The 19,794-nt window shown below is 47.2% G+C and overlaps 1 pseudogene; it reads left to right on the forward strand.

The window, feature by feature from the left end:
• Positions 1 to 2,211: 2,211 nt before the first annotated feature.
• On the forward strand, positions 2,212 to 18,131 carry LOC148146073 (beta-1,3-galactosyl-O-glycosyl-glycoprotein beta-1,6-N-acetylglucosaminyltransferase 3-like; annotated as a pseudogene).
• The last annotated feature ends 1,663 nt before the right edge of the window (positions 18,132 to 19,794 follow it).

Here is a 19,794-nt window from a genome sequence, read left to right on the forward strand (position 1 = left end):
CCACCCTATCCATGCCCATTCACAATTTTACAAACCCCTCAACCTCCTGCATTCTAGTGGAAACAAACCCAGTCTATCCAATCTTTCTTCACAGGTAAAATTCCCCCATTCCAGGCAACGTCCTGGTAAACATTTTCTGTCCCCTCTCTGAAGGATCCACATCAGAACTGTACGTGTTTTTCACTGCAGCATAGGAAATTGAGGGGTGACCTTGTTGAGGTTTATAAAATCATGACAGTGATTGATAAGATGAATGACAAGGGTCTTTTCCCTAGTGTGGGGGAGTTCAGACTCAGGGCCATGTTTGTAAGGTCAGAGGAAAAAGATTTAAAGATTGAGGAGCAACTCTTTTTTCCCCAGAGTGGTTTGTGATGGAATAAACTTCCAGATGAAGTAATGTATGTGGGCATGTTACAATGTTTAAAAGATGCCAGCTCTTGATGTCAGTCGTTTTTTTTCTCCATTCTGTGCTACTGAATACCCAAATTTCTGTGACATGCATTTCCGGAGGACTAACATGGCAAGGGAGTACACGTTAAATAGGAGGACCTTGGCAAGCACAGAAGATTAGATGGATCCTGGTTTGTGTGTCCAGCCATCCGTGAAGGCGGCTGGATAGACAGGTAAGGGAATTAAGAAGGGTCAAAGCCACTGAATACATGAGCAGGGAGGTGTCATGTTGGAGCTTTACAGGATTTTGGTGAGACTACAGCTGGAATACTATGTGCAGTTCTGGTCACCGCATTATAGGAAGGATGTGATTGTACTGGAGGGGGGGCAAAGGAGATCCACCAGGATGTTGCATTAGATTGAGCATTGCCTAAACCTGCAGGAGTGTTCTGCTGTGTATGTGTGTGGCTATGGTAACCCACCTAGCCTGCACATCCCTGGACATTATGGGCAATTCAGCATGGCCAATCCACCTAACTTGAACATCTTTGAAATCAGAGCATCCGAAGGGTACCCAAGCAGACAACATGCAAAACTCCACACAGCCACCCAAGGCTGGAATCAAACTCTGGTCCCCTGGCACTGTGCTCCAGCAATGCTAACCTCTGAGTCACTCTCGACCAGGGGAATTCTTTTTTTGGATTCATATCAACTTGCTGTGCTCAGATTCACAGCTTTATTATGAACGGTCAAATCAGCATAATTCCAATTTCGCATGAGAGAGAGAGAGAGATGACGGGTGGTGAAGTTTGATTTAATTTGATTTACTATTATCACTTTTTTCAAATAAATTCATGGGATGGGGCACCGTTGGCCAGGCCAGTGTTTATTGGCCATCCCTAATAGCCCAGACGGCAGTTAAGAGTCACAGTACAAACAGGTCACCACCTTCCCGTCTCCTAGTCCTCTCTTTATCCAAGGGTTACCCCTCCCACATTGTTGTGGGCTCGATGGCAGGTTCCTTCCTGAAAGAACATCTCAGCCCAGGCTGGGGCGTGGGTTATTGGGCTTGGCTGGCTCTGTGTGTCTCTGGTTGTAGGTTCTCCGATCCAGACTACACACCATCGCGATCCTCTCGTTTACTTCACCCGGGCGACACCGGTCCAGGAACGGCCGGAGAGTAGCAGAGACCGGGGAAGGAAACGCTTGTAGCCAGGCAGGCAGACAGGAGCGAGAGGAGCCCGGACTCCGAGAGATAAACAACGGAACATTGGCTGGGTTTCAACCAGAGGAGGGCGGGAGGAGTTACTGAGAGAGACAGAGAGAGGGAGAGGAGTTATCGAGAGAGAGTTACCGAGAGAGGGAGGAGAGGAGTTACCGAGGGACAGAAAGAGGAGGAAAGAGAGAGAGGAGTTACAGAGGAACAGAGAGAGGAGGAAAGAGAGAGAGGAGTTACAGAGGGAGAGGGATGAGTTAGTGGAGGAGAGGGATTACAAAGGGATAGGGGTTATTAGAGGGAGAGGGGTTACAAAGGGGTCACAGAGAGAGGGAGAGGTGTTAATGTGAGAGAGGAATTCCAGAGGGAGAGCAGTTCCGGGGGGGGGGGGGGGAGAGAGAGGGAGTGAAAGTCGGAGTCATTCGTTGAATCTTGGGGGAAAAGGAAAGACAAGGAGAGGGGACTAGCTGCTGCGACCACTCCAGCAAATTGCAGTCACTCCTTCCCCACGGCCTGGTGGAGGCAGTGCTGCCCAGCACAGAGAGCATCCAATCTGCATTTGCCTATCGCCTATAGGCTGAGGACACTGCCCTCTGGAAAGTGCTATGCCCAAGCTGAGCCAGGGTTGTACCCGCTGGTCGTGCCTCAGATCAGCGCTGTGTGTGCTCAGTGTGGTCTTGTTGTGCCAATGGCTGCTGGTCCAGAGAGGAGGGGGCCGGCTGACCCTCAGGCTGGTGAAACCAGGCGCCAGTCCAATGCAGGAACATCTCCTCCTGGTCGAGGAGAACTCCACCTGCTGGCAGATCATCCAGGGGACAGGCAGGAGGTGGAAAGGGCCCTCCTCAACTCCATTACTGTCTCCCTCAAGCACCAAGCCATCACTGAGGGAGATTATCTGAACATGACCCGAAATTGCAGATCGTTTGTGAGGGCCCGCAAGTATATCACTGTCCCCCTGAGCCCTGAGGAGGAACACTTCCCCTTGGCTTACTCCATGGTCATCCACCAGAGCATTGAGATGTTCGAGAGGCTTCTGCGGAGCATTTACGCCCCACAGAACGTCTACTGTATCCACATGGACCGCAAATCCCCGAGTCAATTTCATGCGGCCGTTCGGGCCATCGCTTCGTGTTTCCACAATGTCTTTGTCACAGCCAAGCTGGAGTGGGTCACCTATGCTGGCTGGAGCAGAGTTCAGGCAGATCTCAACTGCATGAAGGAGCTGCTGGAGAGCCCTGTCCCCTGGCGGTACTTCATCAATGTGTGTGGCCAAGACTTCCCCCTGAAGACCAACCGGGAGATAGTCCGCAGCCTCAGAGCTCTGAACGGCTCCAACGTGATTGAGTCGGATCCTTCACCAGGGTTCAAAAAGGTAACCGCCTTCCTGTCTGCTGGGCCTCTCTTCATCCAAGTGTTTTCCTACTCCCTCCCTCCATCATCTCTCTCTCTCTCTCTCTCCCCCCTCCAGTCCTTCACTCCTGCCTGTACAAAGAGAGACAGGGTTGTTAAAACTGTTCAATTGCATGGAGGGAGGTTCAGAATGTACAAAGGAATATAGAGGAGTTGGAGAGTTGAGCTGAAAACAGAGTAGAAGGGCAATTGACGTTTCAGTTCGGAAACTTTCATCAGAACCCGGGGAGAGGAAGGGGCTGCAGAATAAATGGGGGTGTGGGGCTGGGGAAAGGTGGATGAGATGGCGATTGGTGGATGTAGGGAGGAGGTGGCTGTGATTGGTCAGTGGGTGGGGTGGAGCAGATGGGTGGAAGGGAAGATGGGCAGGTGAAAGGGATGGGGTAGAAAGAGAGGGCTGGGCCTGGGATAAAGAGGGATATAGACTGATTACGAGAGTATACAGGAATGGAGGTAGGTTAAGAGTGTAGGAGAAAGTGAGGACTACAGGTGCTGGAGATCAGAGACAAGAGTGTGGCACTGGAAAGCCAGCGGGTCAGGCAGCATCTGAAGAATCAATGTTTCGGACACAAGCCCTTCATCAGGAATGAGGCTTGTGGACCAGGGGGCCGAGAGATAAGTGGGATGGGTGTGGGGCTGGGGGTGGAAGGTAGCTGGGAATGTGATAGATGAAGGTATGGGGGAGGGGGGGTGGAAGGTTGAGTGGACAGGTGGGAAGGAAGATGGACCAGTCAGGAGGGTGGTGCTGAGTTGGAGGCTTGGGACTGCCATAAGTTGGGGTGGGGAAAATGATGAAACTAGTGAAATCAACATTGATCCGCCTGGTTGCAGGGTTCCAAGGTGGAATATCCAGGCATCAGCTGGTCAGGGTTTGGTGATGGAGGCCCAGGACCTGCATTCCCTTGGTGGGAGGGGGAGTTAAAGTGTTCAGGTGGTGGGGTTGGTTGGTGTGGGTGTCCCAGAAATGTTCTCTGAAACAATCCGCATGTAAGAGTTCTGTCTCCCCGATGTAGAGGACACCACATTGGGTGCAATGAATGCAGTAGATGACATTGGTGGAGGTACAAGTATATTTGTCAGGTGTGGAAGGATCCTTTGGAGCCTTGGACAGAAGGTGAGGGGGGAGGTGTGGGTGCAGGTTTTGCACTTTTCAGAGGCCAGGGAAGGTGCTAGGAGGGGAGGGTGGGTTGGTGAGGGGGATGGATCTGACAAGGGAGTTGCAGAGGGAATGGTCTCTGAAATGCAGATGGAGTGCAGAGGGAAATATGTCCCTAATGGTGCGGTCTGTTTGTAAGTGTCAGAAGTGGTGGAGGATAATGCAATGTATCCGGATGTTGGTGGGGTAGAAGGTGAGGACCAAGGGGTTCTGTCCCTGTTGCGTTGAGAGGGGTGTGGTTCAAGGGTGAAGGTACAGGAAATGGAGCAGATGCACTGGAGGGCATTGTCAACCATGTGGGAGAGGAAATTGTAGTTTTTGAGGTAGGACACCATCTGGGATGTTCTGTGATGGAATTGGTCCTCCTGGGAACAGATGCAGCAGAGGCAGAGAAATTGGGAATAAGAGATAGTGTTTTTACAGGGGCAGGGTGGGAGGAGGTGTATTCCAGGTAGCTGTGGGAGTTCGTGGGTTTGTAGTAGATGTCCGAGGTTAGTCGGTTGCCAGAGATGGAGATGGAGAGGTCCAGGAAGGGGAAGGAGGTGTCCGAGATTGTCCGGGTGAATTTGAGGTCCGGTTGGAAGGTGTTGGTAGAATTAGAATTAATGAACTTTTCAACCACCTCATGCAAATACGAGGTAGTGCCAATCCAGTCATCAATGTAGTGGAGGAAAAGGTGGAGAATGGTGCCGATGGATGTAGAGGCAGGCATAGTTGGGGCCCATGTGGGTGCTTATAGCTACCCCTTAAGAGTTAAGAGTGAACAATAGAATGTAAGTTCGGTTCAGAGCATGTAAAGGATTGTTCTTTGGTTGATAGTGAAATAGTCTCACAAACTTGATTGAGTTTTTTGAAGAATTAACAAAGAGGATTGATGAGGGCAGAGCGGTAAATGTGATCTATATGGACTTCCGTAAGGTATTCAACAAGGTTCCCCACCGGAGACGGAGTAGCAAGGTTAGATCTCATGGAATGCAGGGAGAACTAGCCATTTGGATACAGAACTGGCTCAAAAGGTAGAAGACAGAGGGTGGTGGTGGAGGGTTGTTTTTCAGACTGGAGGCCTGTGACCAGTGGAGTGCCACAAGGATCGGTGCTGGGCCCTCTACTTTTTGTCATTTACATAAATGATTTGGATGCAAGCATAATAGGTACAGTTCATAAGTTTGCAGATGACACCAAAAACCAAAATTGAAGGTGTAGTGGACAGCGAAGAGGGTTACCTCAGATTACAACAGGATCTGGACCAGATGGGCCAATGGGCTGAGAACTGGCAGATGGAGTTTAATTCAGATAAATGCGAGGTGCTGCATTTTGGGAAACCAAATCTTAGCAGGACTTATATACTTAATGATAAGGTCCTCGGGAGTGTTGCTGAGCAAAGAGACCTTGGAGTGCAGGTTCATAGCTCCTTGAAAGCGGAGTTGCAGGTAGATAGGATAGTGAAGGCAGTGTTTGGTATACGCTCCTTTATTGATCAGACTATGGAGTACAGGAGTTGGGAGGTCATGTTGCGACTGTACAGGACATTGGTTAGGCCACTGTTGTAATATTGTGTGCAATTCTGGTCTCCTTCCTATTGGAAAGATGTTGTGAAACTTGTAAATCATTTTGGAATCCTTTCAAGGATGTTGCCAGGGTTGGAGGATTTGAGCTATAGGGAGAGGCTGAACAGGCTGAGGCTGTTTTCCCTGGAGTGTTGGAGGCTGAGGGGTGACCTTATAGTGGTTTACAAAATTATGAGGGGCATGGATAGGATAAATAGACAAAGTCTTTTCCCTGGGGTCGAGGAGTCCAGAACTAGAGGACATAAGTTTCGGGTGAGAGGGAAAAGATATAAAAGAGACCTGAGGTGCAACATTTTCATGGAGAGTGTGGTACGTGTATGGAATGAGCTGCCAGAGGATGTGGTGGAGGCTGGTACAATTGCAACATTTAAGAGGCATTTGGATGGGTATATGAAGAGAAAGGGTTTGGAGGGATATGGGCAGGGTGCTGGCAGGTGGAACTAGATTGGGTCGGGATATCTGGTCGGACCGAAAGACCTGTTTCCATGCTGTACATCTCTATGACTGTAAGTGGGTACTGCAGATGCTGGAGATTACAGTCAAGATTAGAACAGTGTTGGAAGAGCATAGCAGGTCAGGCAGCATCTGAGGAGCAGGAAACCCCGACATCAGGAATAACTTCACAGAGGCCATTATCCAGCCACCAACTCACCCTTTTGTTTACACATGGAATCCTTGACACGGATCCAGCCTCCTCAGAGCCAGCTCAGAGTGAACAGAACATCCGATCGTCTTGTTTTTTTTTTCAGAAGCAGCCTCAGGAGTAGCAGTTGAAGTCATCCCCAGGTGTAGGTACGCCCAGGCAGCAGCAGGGGTGCAGGCGAGGTCCAGGCTTCAGGAGCAGGAGCAGGCCCAGACTGTAGCAGCAGTGGTGGTAGTAGCTGCCTGTGCAGCTGAGCACACCTTCAAATTAACAGAAATAAGCAGAAAGAAACCCCAGAAAACAAATCACAACAAACTATAAAAAAAAATTAAAAATAAACTCCTCCTCAGTAGGAAGACACCAACAACAGCACATAAGACACACTGAGGCTGTTTTGAAGTCAGTCTCCTCTCCTCAAGAGGGTTGAAGAGTCCTTCATATGCTGATCTAGCTCCCCGAGAGCCAGCTCTCAGTGAGCAGATCCCTTGACATGCCTGTTTATTTTTCTTCCACTACCACCCGACAGCAGTCATGCTTACTTTTCCCTAGTACCCATGTCAAGTGTGTAGGTGTTTTTCACTGCATCTGACAAGTGTGTAATTCTTAATTTATGTGGGAAATAGAACGCACTCACTTCAATAATTTCAGTCCAAGACAAGACAAGTATCATCTGATATACTTTTGCAAGAGTGGTGTCTACAAGGTAGGCACACAGTACAAAACCTTGATACAATTCATTTCTCTTTCCCTCCTCCCACTACTCGAAACCCAGTGCCCATTCCTCTTGTTTATCTCTTGCCTTATCTGGCCTTGTGCATAACTACAGGTTTTTCTTGGCCATTTCACCACATCCCTCTGTGGTCTATTGTTAGCGTATATCCTCCTTCGCTGCCATCTGCTTCCTTGCTTGCTAAAGCAACATTTCCTCTCATTCTTCATCCACTGAGCCTTATGACCTCTTGATTGTGGTTTTTGGTTTTGCAGAAGCGGAAACAGATGCTTATAACTGTTTGTACAAGCATATCTAGCTTAACCTACACTCCCCTTCCCCTTTCATGATTCAGCTTTGTGATTTTCGCAGACAACATTTATAATTGCTCCTCTCAATTTATATTCCATCACCAGGAAGAAAGGAAACAGATAGTCCTGTTTATTTATATTTTATTAAACAATTCACAGTTTATACAAACAATTACATTTACAGCTGTATACAGAGAAACAGCAATTTTACAAGGGAGGGGAATGACAAAGCCAAGCCCCAAACCCTGACATTCAACCGGTTTTCAGGGAAATGAGGACAAACCTCAAATCCCAGTTTCAATCATTACAAACAGTAACAATGACATTCATACATATAAAGACAATCCACTTGTGTAAGAAACAGCGCATACAATACAGACCCCCAAAAAACCAGCAAGTCTCTCCCCCCTCCCAATCCCTCCCACTCTAAGGCAGCCCGCCCCTACATACCTTCCGGCTCTCGGTCCGCCCTGACACATCTTTCGACCATCTCTAGGACAGCCCGCCCCGTTACCCACCCGGGGTGGCAGCGCTGAGGACGGCTTCTGGCTCTCTGTCTGCCCCTACTTACCACTGGGCTCTCATCACCCCAATGCACCGTCCGGCCAGTGGACTACCCCGACACACCTTCCGGCACCTCTAGGACAGCCCGTCCCCTTCCCAGGGATGACAGCGCGCAGGGTAGCCCACAAGCCTTCCAGATCTCAGCCTGCCCCTATGTGCCTTCTGGCTCTTGGCTGCTCTGAGACACCTTCTAACCACCTCTAGGACAGCCCATCCAGATTACCCATTCTCAGGACGACAGCGCTCAGAATGGCCTACCCACCTACTGGCTCTAGGGGCAACTGGCATCAGGGTGGCCTACCCACCCTCTGGTTCTCGGGGTGACAGCTTTCAGGACAACCCATGAACGTCCCAGCTCACAGTAAGGCCTGCCAGACCCAGGGGCACACAAGACAGTGCAGGTGATAAGCCCAACAAGAAACATGATAGAGTTAATTGTGAACAAACAGAGTCCTTTCTGGTACACAGAGACCAAATATAGAGTCTTCAAAAAAATAGAGTTCTCAGGAACAGAGTCCACTCCAGTTTACAACATGTGTTGTCAGAAATAGAGTCCACTGTTAAAATCAGGGTCTACAACCAAGGGCAGAGTCCACTCCCAAAGGCAGCAAATGCACACCCCATAGCACACAGGTGTTCAGTCCCCAAGACGTCCTGGCACATCCTTGGAGAGCCAGGTCCACTCTCAGGAACACAGTACATTGTAAAGGTGATTAACTCACAGGGGTTTTGGTCCACTCCTGAAGGGAAGATCTTCTCCCAAACTCCAGGATACAGCAATTGCTCACCTCCCAGCACAAACACAGGTGTTCAATCTCCAGAGGCTCCACATACAAAAAACAAAGAAAACTAGAGTCCAAGGGCAAGGCCCTACCACAAAATTAACATTGTCCTTTTCTCAAAAGTGAAGAAAAGAGTAACACACAGACTGTAACCAGTCAGTGAAACAACTATCCCCTAATGAGAACTGAGTTACACCTGAAACACATTATGTACATCAGGAGTTTAACAATCAGTCCTCCCTAAAGGAATGCCAGTTAACAAACTGACTAAATAATTCAGCCAGTTCAGGAATCAGGTTTCCCCCACACAAAAAACAAGCAGAAACCAACAGTAACACACTGACTGTGACCCAGCAAGCACCCATTCCCATAAATTGAGAAGATTGCTGAATCTCCTGTTTATAAATTTTATTAAAGTGGGCGGCACGGTGGCACAGTGGTTAGCACTGCTGCCTCACAGTGCCTGAGACCCGGGTTCAATTCCCGCCTCAGGCGACTGACTGTGTGGAGTTTGCACGTTCTCCCCGTGTCTGCGTGGGTTTACTCTGGGTGCTCCGGTTTCCTCCCACAGTCCAAAGATGTGCAGGTCAGGTGAATTGACCATACTAAATTGCCCGTAGTGTTAGGTAAGGGCTAAATGTAGGGGTATGGGTGGGTTACGCTTCGGCGGGTCGGTGTGGACTTGTTGGGCTGAAGGGCCTGTTTCCACACTGTAATGTAATGTAATGTAATCTAATCTAATCTAATCTAATCTAATCTAAACAGTTACAAAACAGTTTACAAAAACAGTTAACATTTACAACTGTATACAAGAGACAGCAATTTTACAAGGGAGAGGAGCATTCCCCTGTTTGTTTTTTATTTTATTAAACAAGTACAAAAAAGAGGTTACTGCACAACAGTTAACATTTACAGCTGTACACAACAGCAATTTTACAAGGGAGAGGAGCAGCAAAGCTAGGCCTCAAGCCCTACTGTTCAACCAGTTTACAGGGAATTGAGGACAAACCACAAATCCCAGTTTCAAATATGAAAAGACAGCAACAATGACACTTATGCATAAGGCAATCCTGTTACATTAAAAAGTGCAGACAATACAGACCCAGCAAGCCCCCGTCCCTCCCACCTTCCGACCACTCTAAGGCAGCCCGCCCCTACGCGACTTCCGGCTCTCAGTCCACCCTGATACACCTTTCGACCACCTCTAGGACTGTCTGTCCCAATACCCACCTGGGGTGACAGCGCTGAGGACAGCTACCCACCTTCTGGCTCTCGGTCTGCCCCTACGTACCATTGGGCTCTCACCCACCCCGATGCACCATCTGGCCAGTGGGCTATCCTGGCACACCTTTCGGCCACCTCTAGGACAGCCCGTCCCCTTCCCTGGGACGACAGCATGCAGGGCAGCCCACAAGACTTCAGGATCTCAGCCCGCCCCTACACCCTTTCTGGCTCTTGGCTGCTCTGACACAGCTTTTGATCACCTCTAGGACAGCCCGTCCTGATCACCCTTTCTCGGGAGGACAGTGCTCAGAACGGTCTACCCACCATCTAGCTCTCGGGGAGACTGTTATCAGGGTGGCCTACCCACCCTCCGGCTTTCGGGACAGCCGACCAACCTTCAGGTTCACAGGATGGCCTATCCACTCGCCGGCTCTCGGGGTGACAGCTTTCAGGATGACCCATGAGCATCCCAGCTCACAGTAAGACCTGCCAGACCCAGGGACATGCAAGACAGTGCAGGTGATAAGCCCAACAAACCATATGACAGTTAATTACCAACAAACAGAGTCCTTTCTCGTCCAGAGTCCATTAGTACAGACATTTTTCTTCAAAATGTAGAGTTCATTTCCAGGCCTGAGGGGTGGAGAGAGTGCCATACAAGGCCTTGATGAGACCACATCAGAATCAGTCTGTACATTTTTCTCTCATTTAAAACATAAAAATAATTACATTGACAGCAAGTTTCACCTGCCTTTTTCCTGGGATGAAGGGTTTATCTTATGAAGGAAGGTTGAACAAATTGGCTTTTACACATTTAAGTTTGGAAATCTGAGAGATCTTTTTGAAATGTATAAGTTTCTCTGAGGGGACATGACAAGGTGGTTGATGGGACATTGCTTTCTCTTGTAGGTTTGACAAGATGTTCTGTAGAATAAGATATCGTCAGAGTCCTACAGCACCGAAACATACCCTTTCGTCCAACTCATCCATGCCAACCAGGTATCCTAATTGGAACTAGTCCCATTGTCCTGTGTTTGGTCCATATCCCTCTAAACTTGTCCTATTTATGTCATCTGTTAAATCTTGTAATTGTACCCACTACAACAATTGTTTTTGGCAACTTGCTCCGTATTTGCACCACCCTCAGGTCTCACCTTAAACCTATGCCCTCTGGGTTTGGCCTCCCCCATCCTGGGGCTATTCACTTTTATTGATTTCCCCCACAATTTTATAAACCTCTATATGGTCACCCTTCACCCTCCAATACTCCAGTGAGAAAAGTCCTAGCCTATCTAGCCTCTCCTTATAACTAAAACCCTGCAGTCCTGGAAACATCTTTGTAAATCTATTCTGCATCCTTTGCAGTTTAACAACAACCTTCCAACAGCAGGGCGATCACAAATTTACCCAGTACTCCAAAAGTGACCTCACCAATGCCTTGCAGAATTATTTTCCCCTGAGAGGGCTGTTGCATTGTGTAAATCTCTTCTGTACGAAGTTGTGAAGGCTGAGTTGATGAAGTTATGAAAGGGTGAGCAAGGTGACTTTTTTTAAAAAAAAGATAAGGACCCCGGGGCAACCGATAGAAATGTGGAATTGAAATTGCAACCAGAAGAGCAGTGACCTTCTTGAATAGTGGAGCAGACTTGAAGGGACGAATGGCTGACTTTTGCTATGATATTGGTGGAGACAGGTTATGCCTTAGTTCATGTAAAGAGTAGGGAGTTTTCTGACCACTCAGCTAAGGAAAGGGCTTTGGTGTCCCTCCTGATAAAATGAACCTTGAAGTTAATCACCCTCTGCGCCAGTCACAGAATTAAAGAATTCTTGCGGAAGGATGCCATTCAGCCCATCATGTCTGTAATTATTCCACATCTAGTACCAATTTCCTGCATTTCCACACTCAACTCTGGCAACATCCTTGTAAATCTTTTCTGAACCTTTTCAAGTTTCACAACATCCTTTCTATAGCAGGGAGACCAGAATTGCATGCTGTATTCCAGAAATTGCCAAACCAATGTCCTGTTCAGCCACAGCATGACCTCCCAACTCCTACACACAATGCACTGACCAATAATGGCAAGCGTAGCAAACGCCTTCTTCACTACCCTGTCTATCTGCGACTCCATTTTCAAGAAACTATGAATCTGCATTCCAAGATCTCTTGTTTCATCATCACTCCCCAGACTTTACCATGAAGTGTATTATTCCTGCCCTGATTTGCCAAACCAAAATGGAGCACCTCACATTTATCGACATTAAACTCCATCTGGCACTCCTCGGCCTATTAGCCCATCTGATCAAGATCCCGTTGTACTCTGAGGTTGACTTGAAATATTACTCTGGATGTAGGTTTGCTCGTTGAGCTGGAAGGCTCATTTTCAGATGTTTTGTCACCATACTAGGCAACATCTTCAGTGAAAAGTCCAGCTCAGCGAGCAAACCTACATCTAGAACCGCAACCTGAGCTACAAACCTTCTCAAACCTTGCTGATATATTACTGTCATGTATAATCGAGTTACAGTAAAAAATGTTGTCTTATGTGCTTTACAGACAGATATTGATAGGTTAAGTTGGCAAAAATGTTGGCAAATGGAGTGCAATGTGGGAAAATGTGAAGTTGTTCATTTGGAAGGGAAATCAAAAGAATAGAATATTATTTAAATGGAGAAAGCTTCAGAAAGCTGCAACACAAAGAGAGTTGGGGGAACTAGTGACTGAAACATGGAAAGCTCGCACATGGGGGCAGCAGGTAATTGGGAAGACTATTGGAATATTGGATGAAAACAGAAATTTTTGGAGAGACTCAGCAGGTCGGGTAGCATTCGTGGACAGAAAACAGAGTCAATGTTTTGAGTCTGGTGACCTTTCTTCAGAACTGAAGTGGAATGTTTGCTCTTATTTGAAGGGGGGTTGGAGTATAAAAGTCAAGAAGTCTTACTGCAACTGTGCAAGGTGCTTGTGAGAGCACATCCGGAGTACTGTGAGCACTTCTGGTCACCTTATTTAAGAATACATGTTGTTTCATTGGAGGAAGTTAAGAGAATGTTCAGTGGGATGGCCCCCATTATGGAGGGATTGTCTTAAAAACAAAAGGCTAAACAGGATTCTACTCACTGGAGTTTAGAAGAATGAGAGGTGACCTCATTGAAATGGACAGGATTAAGGGGCTTGACTGGGTAAATGCTGAAAGGATGTTTCTCCTCATGGGAGAGTCCAGGACCGGGGGGGTTTTGTCTCAGAATAAAGGGACATCAGTTTAAGACTGAGATGAGGTGGAATTTCCTCTCTCAGAAGGTTGTGAATCTTTGGAATTCCTTGCCACAGAGAGCTGTCCTTGTATATATTTAAGGCTCAGATGGATAGATTCTTGCTCAGTTGGGGAATTAAGCGTTACAGGGATAGGGCAAGAACATGGACTCAAGGAATGTTGAATCAGCCATGATCCTAGTGAAGCTGGCTTGAGGGACCAAATGGCCGACTCCTGTCCCGACTTGTTAATGGTCTTACATTTACTGATGAAACTGTTATCGCACAACTCTGGAGCAGAAGCGACTTGAACCTGGGTCTTCAAGGCTCACATCGCATGGATCCTAGTTTACTTTATATCATGCACTTGACAATGATGCTGGTAGTTATGGCTGCAATTCGCACCAACCTGCCTTAGATCAAATTAATGAAGCGAAGCCAGTGCAGGTTTTCAAAAGATAAGTCTCCAACCTCGCATCATGCATTGATAAAGTAGCTGAGAATTTGAATGCAGAGAATGTTGTCTGAACTGGATTCAATGAAGTGTTTCACTAGGCACTAGATAAAAATGGCTGGACAACAAAATTGACAATACAAGCCCTGATCATGGATCTTGTTTTGGACAAGTTGGTAGGTTGGTAGGTGGGAATGATCCACACAGCTGGGACATTTTAAACATCAAGACCCGGAGCAGGAGAAGATGATTTGGCCCTCCATGAGACCCACCATACTATATGATCCTGGCTAATCCTTTATCTCAATGCCATACTAACACTTTCTCCCCATGCCTTTGATGCTTTTGAAACATAAATATTTGTTAATCGCATTCTTGGATATATTCAATGACTCAAACTCTACAGCTTTCTGTGGTACAGAATTCCATAACTTCACTATCCTATAAGTTAAGAAATGTTTCTGCATCTCAGCCCTAAATAGTCGACTGCTTTTATTCAATATCTCAGTGATATCAATCTTGGAGTATGTGGCAAAATACCCATATTCAGGGCAATGATAAACCTGGAGGATTGGCAAATGGTGAGGATGATGTGAATTGTCCGGAGTCACCACAGTGAACAGACAGCATCCAGTCAGAGGTGAATACAGAAGAGTGTAAGGTGATATGTTTTGGGAGAAGGATGTGGAGAGGTAATAGAAATGTAATGGCACAATCATAAAGAGTGCGCAGGATTAGAGGGATCTGGCAATAAACATTCATCAACATTAGAAGATGGAGGAGGCCGTAAGAGGGTAGAAAAGCAGAAGGCTTAATAAATAGAGGCATTGATGCCAATAAATGGTTGAGTTATGCTGCATGTCGAATTGGTTTAGCCCCAGTTGGATTGCTGTGGTCTATCAAACGATATGAGGGCCCTCAGGATAGGGAGAAGAGGAGATTTCGCAGAATGGTGCCAGGGTTAAAGTTGGATGGCTCAGTTGGAAAGTTCAACGATGCTCCCATTGGAACAAAGGAGATTGGGGTGAGGTTTATTCAATGGGTACAGGGTGAGCACTCGGTAATGAAGACAAGGAAATATACTTCACTGTTCACCGATTGTACAAGTGCAATGGAATGCAGATGTAAGATTTTGGGTTAGAGGCATGGTGGGGAGATCTGAAGAATTGAAACGCAAATGAAGCCTAAACTACATTTGTATGAGATGATGGCAAGTTCCGATGTAAGTTGGATAAAAAAAAAAGAGATCTGTTCCCATACATACAAGGAACAAGAGTAGGGCATTAGCCCTTTTGATCCTGTTCCATCATCGACATTCCTGCATACCATCGATAATCTATCCTCCCCTTGGTAACCAAGGATCCATATCTCCCATGCATGATGCCACAAGGACCGAGGATAAAAGATATCTTTTGACACAATGTAAATAAAGTGTCGTGTCTTGCGGAAGGGGTGGCACGGTGGCTCAGTGGTTAGCACTGTTGCCTCACAGCGCCAAAGACCTGGGTTCGATTCCAGACTTGGGCGACTGTCTGTGTGGAGTTTGCACATTCTCCCCATGTCTGCGTGGGTTTCCTCCGGATGCTCTGGTTTCCTGCCACAGTCCAAAGATGTGCAGGTTAGGTGAATTTGTCGTGCTAAATTGCCCATAGTGTTAGGTGCCTTAGTCAGGGGTAAATATCAGGTAGGGTAATGGGTGTGGATGGGTTGCTCTTCAGAAGATTGGTGTGGATTTGTTGGGCCAAATGGGCTGTTTCCATACTGTAGAGAATCTAATGTGTGGTGTCCTTCACTCTGAGGGAGGAGCTTTGGATTCAAGTCCTACTCCAGGAGCTGATGGCCATAGGAAGGTGTCTTCATTGCTATTGTGAGACACTCAAGGGTATAGGCCAAGTGCTACAAAATGGGATGAGAATAGCTCGGAGCTTGTCTTTTTGACCAGTGCAGACACAATGGGCTGAAGGGCAACTTATTATTTTGGTGCTCTAAACCTCAATAACCAGAGAGCATGGAGTCATAGCATCATACAGTATGGAACAGACCCTTCAGTTCAACCTGTCTGCGCTGACCAGTCATCCCAATCTGACCTAGTCCCATTTGCCAGCCTTTGGCATATATCTCTCTAACCTATTCCTAGTCATGTACACATGCCTTTTAAATATTGTCATTGTACCAGCCACCTCCAGCACCTCTTGGTAGCTCATTCCAAGCACACATCACCCACTGCATGAAAAAGTAACCCCTGAGGTCTTTCCCCTCTCATCTTAAACCTTTGCTTCTAGTTTTGGACTCCCCCACCCTCGGGAAAAGACCTTTGGCTATGCAGCCGACGTGGAAGGAATCAAAATGGGGCAAGAACAGAAAAGGAGGTCAGCTAAACAATTCTGATCAGCAACAGAAAAGTGCAGCCAAGCACGTACGTACGCTAGCTAGCTTACTGAAACTGGCTCCAGTTAAGTGAGAAGACAGGAAGACTGAAACAACACTCAACAGGTGTAGAAGTTTAAGGTCAATGATCTAATGCTAAACGTCACGTACCTAGATCAGGATCTGATTGATCAGTTGTGTTGCTAAGGCTTGGAATCAAAATGTAATTCGTGAAAGGGGAACGCCGGTTTGTGTGTAAAAGTGTGATTGCAACTGCCTGTTTCAGACTCTCCAGGCAAGGGTGGGCTTTGACCCGGCTGGTTGAGTCTTCTTGCATGTATGTGACAAAGGAAGCTGTGTGAAGTGTACTATCATCCGGCTGATCATTTCAACATCTATCCATGCTCCTCCAGATTTTATGAACTTCTGTAAGGATACCCCTCAGCATCCGACACTCCAGGGAAAATAGCCCCAGCCTATTCAACCTCTTACTGTAGCTCAAATCCTCCAATCTTGGCAACATCCTGGTAAATCATTTCTGCACCCTCTCAAGTTTAACAACATCCTTTCTTTCGAAGGGCGACCAGAAGTGTATGCAGTATTTTAAAAGTGGCCTCACCAATGTCCTCTACAGACAATAGATCACACTTGTTAATGGCAAAGGCATATCAGAGATAGTCAAAGATACTCCTACTTATAGACAATAGGTGCAGGAGTAGGCCATTCGGCCCTTCGAGCCAGCACCACCATTCATTATGATCATGGCTGATCATCCACAATCAGTATCCTGTTCCTGCCTTATCCCCATAACCCTTGATTCCACTATCTTTCAGAGCTCTATCCATCTCTGTTACAGCTGCAACATTACATCCCAACTCCTATATTCAATGCACTGACCAATGAAGGTAAAGGTATCCAACACCTACTTCACCACCCTGTCTATCTGCAATGCAACTTTCAGAGAACTATATCCCTGCACACCATGTCCTTCTCTCTAAGGCAAAAGCTCTGTGTTCAAGTCCCACTCCAGGAGTTGATGACCACAGGAAAGTGTCTCCATTGCACTGGTGAGATATGAAAGGCAATGTTCCCAGTGCTGGAAAATGAGACTGGAGTAGCAAGGAGCCTGTTTTGCCAGCGCAGTCATGATGGGCTGAAGGATCTATTTTTCTGGTGCTCTCAACCTTTATGTCCAGAGGGCATAGTTTGAAGTGTATTTTTGGAGCCAGATCCACTGGGAGAGCTTGAGGATGAGTTTTATGTTTGCTCAGCGAATGAGCATTGGGAGGTGGTTTGGGAGGCAGGGATATGGGGAAATTGGCAGGTGACTGGCACTAGGCAATAGGAGTGAGAAAGGCCTGAGGGGCTGAATGGCCTTGTTCTCCACTGTAAGGTGAGTAACTGAGAGAAGGAGTGTGCATGGATCTTGCTGGAGCTGGGGGCGAGGAGAGTGCAGAGGAGTTGGGGAGGAAAAAAGCCATAGGCGAAGTTGAAAAGCTATCATTTCTACTTTCTTGTCTCTCTCACTCTCTCTTGCGCTTGCCTTTTAGAAACGTTGGCAATATCACCACGATACCCTCGACCAAGTTGTCTTGACGGCGCAACTGAAAGACCAGCCGAACATCAGCACCTCCATCTTCGTGGGCAGCGCCTACTTCATGGCCTCCAGAGAGTTTGTCGGCCATGTGTTTGACAGTGCCGAGATCCAGGCCTTCCTCAAGTGGTCGGAGGACACCTATGGCCCAGGCGAGGATGTGTGGGCTACCCTGCACAGAATGCCCAATGTACCCGGCTCCATCCCGTACACCCAAGGAGCCACCAGGACACTTGGCCGGGCAGTAAAGTGGTCCTTTGAGGCTGGTGACGTTGCGAGGGGTGCCCTATACCCTCCCTGCACGGGAAGGTATCGCCACTTGGTTTGTGTGTATGGGGCAGGAGATCTACATTGGGTGGTCCGTCAGAGATGTTTGTTTGCAAATAAGTTTGACCCCAACATGGACAACACAGCAGTACAGTGCATGGAGGAATATCTCCGAAACAGGACACTTGGTAAAACTGGGGCTGGGTTGGAGGTTGGGACAGAGTAAACCTCGGTGATGGTGGTAGGGGTGGTGAGTGAGACATCGGAAACACTGAGAGACTGGGCACTGTGAGACTGGGCACTGTGAGACTGTATACTATAACACTGGCTGCTGTGGAGGCCAGGCACTGTGAAACTGCATGCTGTAACATAGCCACTGTAGCACTAGGCACTATAGTGTTGGGTACTGTGGAGACTGGATACCTTAATACAATCCACTGTAACACTGGGCACTGGGAGACTTAGCACTGTAACATTAGTTACTGTGAGAGTCAAAATGTGTGGTGCTGGAAAAGCACGGCAGGTCAGGCAGCATCCGAGGAGCAGGAGAACCGATGTTTCAGGTATAATCCCTTCATCAGGAATGTGGGGGAGTAAGGGGGTTGAGAGATAAATAGAGTGAGGGTGGGGCTTTTGGGGAAGGTAGCTGGGAAGGTGCTCAGTAAATCCAGCTGGGGCGGGGGGTGATTGTGATTGGTCGGTGGGGAAGGTCGAACATATAGTTAGGAAGGAAGATGGACAGGTCAAGAGGGGAGAGCCAACTTGGAGGGTTGGATCTGGGATGAGGTGGGGGGAGAGGAGAGATTTGGAAACTAGTGACGTCAATGTTGATGCCATGTGGTTGAGGGTCCCAAGGCAGAAGATGAGGTGTTCTTCCTCCAGTCGTCGGATATCTTGGATTTGGTGGTGCAGGAAGTGTCATTGTGTTGAAGTGGTTGGCCACAGGTTGATGGGGTTGTTTGTGCCCAGTCTCACAGGGACACATCCGCCAATAATATTCAACACTGCACGAGTGGTCACTGCATTACTGGAACACTGCATGAGTGGGCATGTTCAGCTGGACACTGCAAGACCAGTGATGTGACCATCACTATTTTGTATATTTGCTGTTAGGATCTGGCCAGAAAAGATAATGCAGAATTACTGCTCTCTGAACACAGCAGACGTTTCAGCACTGAGATGTAGTTCTGCTCAGGGACTGACAGGTGGATGGATATTGAATGGGTCAGTCAGTAAGAGGAATGCTGCCAGGCAGGTAACCACAGAGAATAGTGAGAAAGAAAGCAAAAACCATGAGTGACCTCGCTCTGACTGGATTTTGGGCTTGGAGGAAGTGCTTCTTTGGAAGTTGCTGGACTGGTCTGGTCTTCTTTTTGGTTTGACTTTGTCTAGTTATTTCCCCAGTTGTTAACTTGTTAAAAGGTCTGAGATAAGAATGTGAGTCTTCGGGAATGAGTATTAGTCTCCACAGGTCTGCAGAATTTGTTCGCATTGACTGGTGACTTTAAGTTCAAACATGGTGTATAGTTCTTGTGCCTGTAATACAACCCAGCATCAAAGGATTTCATGATGGCCTACTATTTATCATTGAAACTGTTATCAACTGGCAAATTAAAATTTTAAACACGTTTATCTCTTAACTGTCTGTCTGCGAATTGGAGGGGTGCATGGGTTTATGATCATCTCTGTTCTGCTAAAGTGACATAAACAGAAATTAACAATTTATTAAGTTATAAACTTGATATCCAAGATCTGTTATTTGTAAATTCTGGTAAGGAAAAATTGAACGATTTTGAGGGTCATTGAATGGTTAAATGTCACTGTGTTGCAAATCCAGTGATCGGGAGGCTGGTTTTGGTTCAGCTTCATTTTCCTGTGTCACTCCGGAC

Source organism: Chiloscyllium plagiosum, unplaced genomic scaffold (assembly GCF_037043375.1).
Source record: "Chiloscyllium plagiosum isolate Xiang-an unplaced genomic scaffold, Cpla_swu_hap1 HiC_scaffold_22, whole genome shotgun sequence".
In the NCBI taxonomy this organism is placed as follows: Eukaryota; Metazoa; Chordata; class Chondrichthyes; order Orectolobiformes; family Hemiscylliidae; genus Chiloscyllium; species Chiloscyllium plagiosum.